Raw genomic sequence first — 11,200 nt, 5'->3', positions numbered from 1 at the left:
GATTCATGCCAAGATGCAACCATAAGGTTGGATACAAGAAAAGTATGCATGAGAAGATACTTGTTACCAAGATAGCATTGGTGTGGATGTAGTAGATATGTGTTCGTTGACCATCCTAGCTTGCCTCAAGTTACCATTGAGTCACCACTTCTTTCCAAGAGTGAGACAAGCATTCAATGCATATCCATTGTACCTAACACAAAGGTAAGTACAAAATGGTCCCCAAACTAATTGGGTCCGAAGTAGTTAGACACACTACAACATATAGGACAAACTCCACAATTCTATGTGCATATAGATATGAAATTGAATTTCATGCACATCTTAGCCAAATTAGGATTTGATGGAGTTTACCCTATATATTGGATCAAAGAAAGTGACACATGCCATAAGATATACATATATTAAATATGCATGCACAATACTTTCAAGAACCAAAGGAAGATACAATTTGGACAAAACACCAAATAAACCAAGAGATAATGGTTGTCCAAATTATATCAAAGAATCAAATCAACACAAGATTGACTCCAAAGACTTATCTCATTATAAGAAGCTAATTAAACCTAAACACAAAGGATGAGATAACCAACTCCCAAGAGAGCAAGGTTCCAACAAATAAACCAAACCCTCGAAACTTTTTATGATGGCACAAAGTACCAAAAAGAAAATTTTATGTCTCCCAAAACCAAATTTTTGATAAAGATCAAGAGATGTTAAGCATTCTAATAATATAGAAGAGCTCCCCCAAGTTTGGTGCATTATCTAGGATTTTTTATATGAATACAAAATGCACAAAACTAGGATCATCACGCTACCTATATCTTCTAACAATGCTAAGAAAGTTTGAATAGACAACTTAGATCCATAAGATGCAAGGAAGACACATGGGAGTCAAAGCACAACAAATTCATGGCAATAAATAAGGCAATATAAATACAAGAGCCAATGTAGATATGATCAATAAATATCTACCTCATAATTGATTACCAATTGTCCTAGGACAAGAGGTATTAGGAAATATTTCCCGGTGGTAGTTTGTAAGTATACATAAGATCATATTTACAACGAACAAAGCATATGGTAAAAGATAAGAGTTAACCATCATGCAAAGATAGTTTCTTGATAGCTTCATTTAGTCATACCAACATGCAAGGCAATTAATAGTATTCATACCAACATGCAAAGCAATTAATATTATTCATACCAACATGCAAAGCAATTAATAGTATGACTTGAAGCACATGGTTTTCCAAAAATGTATTGAGGGACACGTTGGGAAAAACCATGCCAAGAAAAACTTTCACAAATAAGATCCACAAAGATATTAGCAATGAAGCCATTTAAGCAAATTGGAGCTTGTTTGAGCAAACATGCCACATAGGAGAGAGATAATTTACGGTATCAATTCTATGTGACACAACCTCAAATGTTCACATTTTCTAGGCTTGTAATATGCACAAAGCTTATTACTCCCCCATAATGTGATAAGGAATTTATTTTCACAAGAGGCAAATAAGATCCAACTAGAGATATTAATGAACATTAGAATTTGAATTTCTCATGAAGATTACATACCACATAGAGACTAGATAATCTTGCAATATCAATTCTATGTGATATTCCTCATGTACACACATTGTTAGGATTGTGAAATTCCTAAAGGAATATCACTCCCCTAAAATGTTATAGTCCATTAATCTCTCATAAGAGCCATATAAGATACAACAAGATGCAAAGAGGCTCCAACACAAACACAAATACATGGTGTGCAACCCAACATGCATAGACTTGATTTCTCAAGAAAAAGCAAGTAGGAAGCACAACATATACAAACACATGTTAGGAACAAAACTAACACATGCAAAGGGGCGAGTAACTTTCAATATAAATGAGTTGAGCACATGTTACCGCAAGGAGGAACATTGAATATATGATAGAAGCAAGATAACCAAGACTTGGCTTGAGATAATATAAATGATGAAGATCCCTTAATTCTTCATGATGTAGCCAAGTCTCCAATGCCATCCAAAAAGCACCTATTGATCAAGTTTTGGATTGTTGGTCCCCAACTAAGTTGGGTCCAAAGAGGTTAGTCACAATAGGCTTGGCAACCCAAATGGTTCTTTTCTTGACACCACTTTGAGCACCAACATATTTGGCAAACACATTGCCACCCTCATCCTTACAAAGAGAATAAACATCATCAATGGAGATAGAGTTGGATGAGGTACCAATAGTGCAAAAAGAGGAGATGTGGCCCTTCTCACGGCATATGTAGCAAGTTCTTTTCTTCTCCTTCTTCTCACTAGATTTCTCCACAATGGGAGCATTGGCTTGATTCTTCTTGGGAAGTGGAATTTCTTCAACTTGAGGTTGAATATGAGTTTGAGCTTGAGGCCGCTTCCCTTTTTGCTTCTTCTTCAAAGGGCAAGATCTAACATGGTGCCCTTCAATTTTGCACTTGAAGCAAACAATCTTGGCCGGGTCTTTGACTTGTACTTGGCCCTTGTTGTTGTTGTTGTTCTTGGACTTGTTCTTGTTGTTGGATTTGAATCCAAGTCCACTCTTGTCATTGGGGGATTGTTGCATACTCAACATCGTGTCAAGTTTGCATTTCCCTTCATGACCCTTTACCAAGTCATTCTTCAAAGAAGTGACTTGGGCCTTGAGCTCTTTGATTTCCTCTACATGGTTAGTAACAACACAAGTACTAGAGGAAGTAGAACCTTCATTGTTAGAGCAACAAGGCAAGGAAGATAATTCATCACAAGATTTAGCAATACTATGAGTGGATGAATTACAAGGACTAGCACATGGCAATATAGCATTTTGAGTAGTAGTGCTAGTATCCACATGAGGCTCACAAGGTGTTGCCTTAGATATGATAGCCTCATGAGCTAACTTTAGCCTATCATGAGAGGCTAGAAGATCCTCATGGGAGCTATAAAGCTTTCCATGATTTTCTTCCAATTTCCCATAATTGCAAGTTAGCAAATCAAGTTGAGCCCTTACCTCAACATTCTCCTTCATGATAGATGCTTCACAAGAAGTAGAGTTAGTAGCACAAGCATCATCACAAGACATATCAAGAAGAGAGGGTAACATAGCATGCTCTTTTAAATATGAAGCTTGTAGTTGCTCATATGACTTGGTGAGGATAGAGTGTTCGCTCTCCAAGGCCTTGTGGGCCTTGTCTAGATCATCTAGATCCTTAACATGTTTATCATGGCCAACACCAACTTTGAACTTTTCATTTTTAAGCAATTTTAATTTAGCTTTAGCATGGTCTCTTTCTTTAGTGAGTTTAGCAAATATTTCATTTTGAGACACCTCAAGGGTTTGAAGTTGCTCCTCAAGAGAGGCTACGGTCTCTTGTTCTTCTTCAAGATCATTCTTTAAAGATGCTACATCATCGGCATACTCTCGTTCAAGAGCACCCTTTTTATCAATGGTGTTCTCATGCATCCAAATAAGTTTTTGGCTCTCAATAGCGGTAGTCAAGATTTCAAAGAAGTGAGAGCTAGCAATTTTATCTTTGTAAAGAACCTTGAATACACTCTCACCTTTATCGCGTAGAGAGACAACCCAATCCTCTTCTTCATATTCATCCTCATTCTTATCACCACGAGACATATTAGGTTCCATGGTAGGAGGTATCGTGGAACCCTTGGCCATAAGGCATATATGAGGACCGTGAAATAAAGATGAGGAGTTACTTGAGGCTCCTTTCAAGATCTTGTCTTGACCAATAGAATCTTTGGTTTCCTCTACATTGTTAGACACACAACAACTAGAGGAAATAGAATCATTTTTATCATGGCCACAAGACAATGCAAGCATATCATCATTAGATTTTTTCAAGCAACTTACACATGATATGCAAGGACTATCAACACAAGCATGTAAATCATTTCTAGTGCTAGATGTGTTTAAGTCCAAAGATGAACCATTGCAATGAGATATAGATGAAGGATCATCAATAGTAAGCTCAATACCAACATTGCAATTTCCATCACCACTCACCATATCATTACCTTGTGTCTTGAAACACTTTGGTGAAGTGGATGAAGATGCGAACTCATCACTGAAGTAAGTGTAAGCAATACAATCATCCTCAATGATATTGGACACATCATATTTATCTCGAAGCTTTGTCCATAATTCATGAGCGCTCCCAAAAGGCATGATTGAAGAAGTAACTACATTGCTCACAACAATGGAAAACACATGAGAAGCAAGAGCATCGAGACAAGAGTTTTTCTTCTCCTCATAAGATAAATTTTGGGGATCCTTAGGAGAAGAAAAACCCATGTCAAGAAATCGCTCCATGTTCGGGGAAATACCCCGCAAAATATTAAGCACATAAATTTTCCATAGATCATAATTTGTGCCATCAAATATAAACAAGTTATTGTGATCTAATCCCCTAACCGACATCTTTACTCTCAAGGCGGTGAAGCCTAAGAATGAGAGACCTTGCTCTGATAACAATTGAAAGGACACGGATGTCGCCTAGAGGGGGGGGGGTGAATAGGCGATTTAAAACTTTTACGAGATGGGCTTAACAAATGCGGAATAAAACTAGCGTTTACTTTGTCAAGCCCAAAGCCTATATACTATGGTTCACCTATGTGCACCAACAACTTATTCTAAGCAAGAGTTCACCTATGTGCACCAACAACTTATGCTAAGTAATACAAGCAAGTATGTGATAGCAAGATATATATAACTTCAAGCACGATGGCTATCACAAGGTAAAGTGCATAAGTAAAGAGCTCGGGTATAGAGATAACCGATGCACGCGGGAGACGATGATTTATCCCGGAGTTCACACTCTTGCGAGTGCTAATCTCCGGTGGAGAGGTGCGGTTGCTTAGTGCTCCCGAACGCCACAAGAGGCTCACCTTGAGGTGTGGTTGCTCGATGCACACCAACGCCACAAAGGCCTCACCCCAAGATGCGGTACTCACACCACACACCGAACGCCACGAAGGCGCCTCACCTAAATCTTCGGTGACCCTCGCCACAAAGGCCTAGGTCACGGTTCCACTAAGGGATTTCCTTCGAGGCGGAAACCGGGCCTTACACAAAGATTGGGGCACACATCCACAACTTAATTGGAGGCTCCCAACAAATCGCCACAAAGGCCTAGAATCCGTCTAGGGTTCCAAGAACCCAAGAGTAACAACTTTCTTGCTTTCACCTCCACGAATCACCGTGGAGAACTCAAACCGATGCACCAAATGCAATGGCAAGAACACCACAAAGATGCTCAAGTCCTTCTCTCTCAAATTCCAACAAAGCTACAAAAGCTATTGGGGGAATAAGAGAGGAAGAACAAAGGAATTCACAAAGAACACCAAGATCAAGATCTAGAGAGTTCCACTCACAAAGAGATGGATTTGATTGGTAGAAATGTAGATCTAGATCTCCTCTTCCTTTTCCCTCAAATGGATTCAAGAATCATTGGAGGAGTAGAGGGATGTGGAAAGCTCTCAAGGTCAGCAATGGTGGAGAGCCAAAGGAGGAAGAAGAAGTAGGGAGAAAGAGGAGGAAGAAGGCCTTAAATATGGGTCTTAGATTTCTGCCAGTTGGGGCCAAAATCGCGACAGGCCGGCAGTGCCGGCCTTGTTCCACTGGCAGTGCCGGGGTGGCCGGCAGTGCTGGCCTTTTTCCACCGGCAGTGCCGGCCCGGCGGCAGTGCCGGGGTGTTCCCGGCGGCAGTTCCGCCCCCCCTGTTTTTTTCCCAAACACCCGATACGAAAACCTCAAGAACTTTTGCATCCGGACTCCGATTTTGATGATCTTGGGCTCGTTTCGAAGCTAGTAACAAGCTCTACAAGATCATGCAGGAAACCATCATAGTCCAGTAAGGTAGGATATAAATAAAAGACGAAAGGTTTGACCTATCTAAAAAAGACATACCGGTAAAACCTCCAATCTTGAAAATGCAACAAGTTGCCCGTGCAAAAACCATTCTTGATGAACTAGAGCTTGTCATGAGAATAAGCACAAGCTCTAAATCATCACATGGATAAGATCCAAATAATAACCAAGAAAGATGATGAACCAAACTCGAAAACACAACAAGTGATCTATGCAAAATCCGTTTTCGATGAACTAGAGCTTGTCATGAGAATAAGCACAAGCTCTAAAACATCACATGGATAAGGTCCAAATAACAACCAAGAAAGATGATGCAAGGATGCAAAGGTTTGAGCTCTCTCCAAACGATACGATCGAGTTACTCACTCGAGAGCTCTCTTGATAGTACGGCAACTAAACTATAAACCGGTCTCCAACTACACTATGAGACCGGTGAGAAAGAAACCCTATCAAGAGCAAACCTTATACTTGCGCATTCCACTTGAGCTTGATGACGACGATCTTGAACTCAACAAGATGGAACACCTTTCTTGCTTGTGCTTGCTTGACGAAGTCTTGTAGATTGCTCCCCCATAAACCACCATGGGAGAGCTACTTCCTCGGCGCATCTTCACATAACCATGACCACCATGTGGATTGCTCCCCCATAATCCACCATGGTAGAGCTTCTTCTTCGGCGCATCTTCACATATCCATGATCACCATATGGATGGCAAGACTCAAGCAAAGGATCTCTTCGAGATGGCTCATCTTGAACTTGCACTTCATTTCTTCATTCTTCATCATGTTGATGTCTTGAAGTAACTTGAGGGCTCAATTCATCTTCATCTTCAAGACATACTTGACACTTGATATCCTTCATCAATTTCTTCTTATTGCAACCTTGAAGCCAACATATGGTTCAAGAATTGCCTATGGACAACTCCTACAAATATAACTCAATGCAAACATTAGTCCATAGGGATTGTCATTAATTACCAAAACCACACACGGGGGCTCCATGCACTTTCAGGCGCTGCCCCGTTCGACGTCGCCTGCACGGCTCCAAGCTCGCCGGGGGCGCGGAGCTTGTTTCGCCTCCGGCGACTTCCGGCGGGTGTGAAAAAAGGGAGGCGGCGGCGACAGGTGCCTCCATGAGTAGGCGACGGCGGCAGTCCACGAGGCGAGCAAAACTCCGGCAGCTCCACCAACAATTTTCATGGAGAAAGGAGGACAGAGGAGAGAGAATGCTGCGGGGTCTACTAGCTTGTCTTTGTCTCTCTGTCAAATGGGCCAGAACGCGTGTCTGGCCGGACAAAACGACCACAGATGGACGCGCGCTCGCGTCCGCCTCGACCCAAATCGTTCCCAGATTTGCGCCAGTTTTGGGTCAAACCGGACGCTGAGAGTATCCGCTTTTAAGATGGGTTGCCCCGCTGGGTGCAGTTTTGACCCATCCGGACTAATCTGGAGTCCGTTTTTGGGTTTGGGTCCCCGCGTTGGAGATGCCCTCACACTCTCACAGTCTCGAAAATCCCAGTGAGAAATCCTCTCGTTGCTGGCTTGTTCGATCCTGGCGCGCGGTTGATACGCGAACAGCACGGTCAGAGAAGTGCAGCCAACACGGCACACGGGCCCTGCGGACATCGTCCTGCCCATCCATCCCCACCGCGGCTTCTCACTTCTGACCGTCTGCAACTCATAAGCTCATCTATTACCGCATGGATACCAGGCAACGACAACACACGAAGAAACATGTCGGCTTCGACGGAGGCGTGGATGCTACTTTCAGGCAGTCTCGTATGCTGAACATTTTAACAAGTGCATAGAATGGATCCTTCTAGAGCAAAACATTTGGCAGGACTTTGTACCATTGGAGTTGTCAATGTAGTTCAGGTTTGCTATCTCTCTTGATCTCATTGTAACATAGGACCATAGGTGAGCCGAGGAAAGCCAGCACGCACGACTTGTCAGTTGCGAAGCAGCAGGATCGAGGGTTGAATGACATCAACGATGGATAAGCTCGATCTGGTTTTCCTCCGGGTTCTGTTGTGGTACCCTCAAATGAATGACATCCATTAATTTTCGTCCATCTAATGGCCCAAATAAATTCACACCACAGCTTAAAACTGGACAGATATGTTACATACCTCTAGGAATTTTCGCACCTCAGAAAAAATAAGTAGACGGGTTGAGCCCAATAGACAGGCCAAGCCCAATAGATTGGACTAGGCCCAACATCTGCCGATCGCATAGAGTCCTCATCGTTCTAGTTCCTGCTGCGAGATGTTCCGCCACCGCCGATCTCTCTCGATTCACCAACTCTGGCGCAACCACCTCCTCGCCCGGTCCAGGCAGCATGACGGCCTGATCCCCATCCGCCGCCCCCTTACCAAAAAACGTCTCGGTGGCGGGGGCCTTGGCCCTTGGCCTCTGCGTGGATCCAAGATTGACGGCGCCGTCATCGTCGCTCGCCAAGGCAGCCAAGCCCATCACGTGGTTCCGGGAGCGGTAGGTGGCTGTCATCGCGGCGCGCCGGCAAGAGGTCGACGAACTCCTTCCATTCCAGGCCAAATGGAAGGAGTCGATGGGAGGCGTCGCCGACATGTGTTTCGGTGGTCGCCAGCGCGTGGCCTTCTCCTCGTCTCTGTTGTCGGTCCTTCCCTGTCTCCTCTGACTGCTGCTCGTGGTCGACTGCGAGCTGCATAAGCGTGCGAGAGGTGGGAGTCCACGCCCAGGCGATCAGCTGCGAGGTACCCGGGTTGCCAGGTGGCCGGTGCTCGCCAACACATGATCAGTGAGCGAGTACCAGGTCCATGAAGAAGACACCGACATGCTCCATGTAAGTTCCTTTGTGACGACCATGGCTCATCAAACTTACTAATTAAGAATGTAAGTTGCAGAATATTGAAATACTGGTTTATAGGTTCAGTGCTAGATGATGCTAGGTACTACGTACATTGTTTCTAGAGATGCACTATCTCGTTGATGTTTGATGATGTGATGTGCATTCTTATGATATAAGTTCTTAGCAATGTTAGTTTCCTCCATGCTGAATTGTTGACAATGGAATTTAGTCATCACTCAAGCCAAAAAAACAAGTGCTCATTTCCCAGCGGGCATTATAACATCAAACACATTCCTATCAGAATTTTGAAAATGTTGTCATGATTTTTAGGTTAGGTGATTGAGCTATCTGTTTGAATAAGCGATGTAGGTTGCATATGCATATTATTTTGCCACCTGAGACCTTGACTCCTTACCAAAATCAATTGTCATCTAGCAAACTGCATACGTTTCACCTCATCTAAAAAGTGACCTGAATCTTAGATTTATGATATGAACTTTCTATACTAACTATGCTCATGCCGACTTGTTCAGTCAGCAAGCTATTATCAGAGCTGAACAAAATGTATGAAACTTAATTCAGGTCTTTATACTACGTTGACAAGATATCAATATAATTTTGCTTGTATGTATAGACAACAAAACCTTTCAGTTAAAAAAACCCTCCAGTTAGTTCTATGTGGAAGATATTTAGGTCTTTGTGGTTCTCTTTCTTTGTAGCACTTGGTGTCAGTACAACCCCTTTGTCACATAATGTTTCTGTTTAGGTTTAGCTGCTCACAATAATTGCCATAATGTTCTTAAAACGTATAGGCGGGCTGGGTTCTTAGCAATAGTGAAACCCTTATTATGTATGAGTGGCTTCCCTTGTCAGTTTGGCATAGTTTTGTTCTTAAAATGTAGCCTTGTACATTGACACTCTTTTTCCTCGTGCCCTTTTTGATGTAATTAGCTCTTTTTTTTGCTGACTATTTTCTACTTCGCTGATCCTATTCAGGTAACACATGATCAAACTATAGGAAGGCTCTGTGATGATCTCCCCGACCGAGCAAAATCCACATTATCTGAATATTCACTTGGACTGCTCAATTTATATGCCTTGTTATCATCATGTTGCATGTGATCACTAAATGTTTGAAGGAGTGCTTTCTCAGACAGTTTGTTTATTTGTCCTTAAATGATGTACAGGGTCAAATGTTGTGCCAGGGAATGAGGATGGTGTATCTGAGAACAAAAACGATGGTGAATATGTGCGGAAATACGAAGACAAGGATGGAGATTGGATGCTGGTTGCTGACGTCCCATGGGAGTAATTACACTGTCTGATGTACTCAAAAAAATCCCTAACGGAGGGAGTAATTGCTAAAAACAAGTGTAGAAAGGAGAACTTCAGAAGATCGTTTGGATTCTGTAGTAAACCTGTAATGAATGATCAATTATAAGAGTGTGCCAAAAAATTATTGTAATTACTTCACATAACATGTTCATTTTATCTGGAAGAGTTCTGTGAAGCAGGCACGAACATGTTCATTTACAGAACAATACTTAGACTTCCAGGTAAAATGAACTTGGTCTGTAAAGCAGGCAGGAACTCTTCCATCCCTTCTACTCATTGCTTAAGTAATGCAGATTGTTGCTTAAGAATGCAGAAGCTTGTCGCTTGTGTACACTTTCACACTAGCAAATATCCATACGGAACTTAAATTGTACTGCCTATTACAAAAGCCAAAATCCATGGAAGTTTATCAAACATTTGTAAAATAGGACTAGATCTCCAAGCTAGCGTCAACAATCTTCTTTGGTCCTTTCTTCTCCTTATAAGAGCTTCAATCTTGTTCATTCTTCTTTAAAGAGTATCTACACCAGACTCTAGCAAGTTCACAACATTCTGATGCAATTGGTTGAGTGCACCATTAGGATCACAAAATGCCAGCCAACCAAGACGCCATCACTTTTACCTCTGCCTTGTACTTTTACCTACCATATAATCCAGGCAAATAACAAGCCAAAAATCCGCATACCTTTTCAATTGCAATAGAAACGGGTAGGAAGAACATGGCACCTATAACATGCCCGTAGAAAATAAGAACATATATGCTTGTACCTTTTACATGCCTGTAGAAAACAAGAACATATATGAAAGCTTTTAAAACTAGAAACACTATTAGACAACATTGAATACCGTTACAACCTTTTGTGTTTGCTCTATGAAGCAGTCCGGTAGCATGAGATAGAACCCTGCATATACTATGGTATGTACAATTACCGTTAAGATGGCATGGCATCCAAATAAAAAATCTGGAATGTAATGGAGAAGCACTTGCCTTCCTGTCTAATTAGTCGTTACAAATATATATTTCGAAATAGTTCCAACGGTGTGTACCTGAAGAGTACACAATGAATCCTTTCAGTTTACTATTTCTACGCCTGAACTTGTGAGGTTACTGCTTTACCAAGTAAGGAGGATCGAGGTAAAAATAAGTTA

Source organism: Lolium perenne, chromosome 3 (genome assembly GCF_019359855.2).
Source record: "Lolium perenne isolate Kyuss_39 chromosome 3, Kyuss_2.0, whole genome shotgun sequence".
NCBI lineage: Eukaryota > Viridiplantae > Streptophyta > Magnoliopsida > Poales > Poaceae > Lolium > Lolium perenne.
The sequence above is the reverse complement of the archived record's forward strand: the minus strand, read 5'-3'. Positions refer to the sequence as shown.